Source organism: Triticum dicoccoides, chromosome 4A (assembly GCF_002162155.2).
Source record: "Triticum dicoccoides isolate Atlit2015 ecotype Zavitan chromosome 4A, WEW_v2.0, whole genome shotgun sequence".
Classification (NCBI taxonomy): domain Eukaryota; kingdom Viridiplantae; phylum Streptophyta; class Magnoliopsida; order Poales; family Poaceae; genus Triticum; species Triticum dicoccoides.
The window spans coordinates 622,093,937-622,095,807 of NC_041386.1; the positions used below are offsets into that span (position 1 = coordinate 622,093,937).

The 1,871-nt window shown below is 43.5% G+C and overlaps 1 pseudogene; it reads left to right on the forward strand.

The window, feature by feature from the left end:
* The first annotated feature begins 200 nt into the window (after nt 1-200).
* The window catches only part of LOC119283866, a 4,358-nt pseudogene continuing 2,687 nt past the window's right edge, over nt 201-1,871 (forward strand).

The window sequence follows — 1,871 nt, forward strand, 5'->3', positions numbered from 1 at the left end:
AAGGAGTGAAGATTGATGAGGAGTAGGAAGGGGTATTGTACCTGCTGTGTTAAGAAGCAGAAGAGTAGAAGAGAGCCATGCGTGAGAACCTCATTTTTTTAATGGAAAAAGGAGCCATGCGTTGAGGAGAGGCTGGATAATTTCTTCACGCAGGTTCCCATGTAGTAGTACTGGCTGAGTTAATTAAGCGCCGGGTTGCCATGCGTGAGCAGAGGCTGGTACGTTCCTGCTTTGATTATTCAACCGTCCATGGTAATAAGTGTACCTACCTCCTACTAACCCCAGCAATTAACTAATACTCTCGCTGATTTGGGGCCTCCGCTGACTTTGGGGCCCTGTGCAGGCGCACACGCTGCACATGTGCCTGGTACGGGCCTGTTCATTCATGAACTACGTGCGTTCGTTTCAGACTCAGCATATTGGTGAACTATGTTTCGTTCATGATGTAGTATACCAAATTTTGAAAAACAAATCAGTAAATCATGAATGATTGATGCAATATTCTGGTATAGTTTCAGTTAAAATTGACTTGCAGTTTAAGAAAAACTTGGCGTTTAAGATTTAAGTGCACCCCTTTTTCTTTCTTCCAACACAACACTCTACCAAAACTAAGCTTACTTAAGTCATGGCACCACAAGATAGCACGTATATTAAGGTGCCAAGTATCTGCGGTATCTTCACAGAAAATTTCATCAACTTCTCAAAATGGAAAGGGTACTTAAAAACTCGAGAGTTTCCAAATTAACGGGATAGATCAAAGTGATTTTTCTGTTCCAATCGTGAGATATCGTCGCAGATTCAAAGATTAGGCTCTCCATGAAAATTTTGTTTCCTTGTAATCCGAACGGCTTCCAGCGCAACAGCGGCTCACTGACAAATATTTACATTCATATTTCTTGTTGCTCCCTAAGGAGTCCGGCTGGTGCTCAGCGGGTGAAGCGAGGCGGCCGAGGTCTGGGAGATGAAGGTGGTCGCCGTGTGCATCGTGTGCACGGTTGTGGCGATCGCGACAGTAGTGTGCTTTCTCATGGCGCGGGCGATGTGGCGGGCCGGAGCGCGGGAGGCAGTGCTGGAGGCTGACCTGGTGAGGCAAAAGGAGGCGCTCCGGCAGGCGGAGCGCAAGAGCATGAACAAGAGCAATGCCTTTGCCCGTGCCAGCCATGACATCCGTTCCTCGCTAGCCGCAGTTGTTGGGCTCATCGAGCTCTCCCGCTTGGAGGCCCATGACAACCCCAACCTCACCTACAACCTTGACCAAATGGGCGTCGGCACCAACAAGCTCTTCGGTCAGTCTGCAAGCTCCATATGCATCCATAAATCCATGGTCGATCCTACCTACCATTGCATACATAACAATGCCATGAAAGTAAATTTTAGTACTAGATCTACTCCACACTTGGCAAATTAGCAAATATGGTTGGCGCCACCTTTTAGTACTAGATCTACTCCACACTTGGCAAATTAGCAAATATGGTCAGATTATTATATAATTTTTCACGCCATGAAAGTAAATTTTCCACAAATAATATGTTTATAATTTTAGGTGTAGAACATGTGCAAGACAACTGTTATACGTTTTGAATATAAAATTTGCTCATCATTTATAAAATAAACAAGAAATAAATCTCTGTTTGGTAAAGAATCAATAGTTTTTTTAAGATTAAAGATTAGGATAGTTGAAATAGAATTTTCCTATATCACCATGTTAGCAGCCAGTAGATACATTGTGTTTCAATATTTTCTGTCTATTTTGTGGTAAGGCAAATATTTTGTCACGTTAATGCACCATACGTGTTGGTTGTGGCCGTCTTTGAAAGCATAAAACGACAAGTTTTTTCACTCTCTCTCTCTCTCTCTCTCTCTCTCTCTCT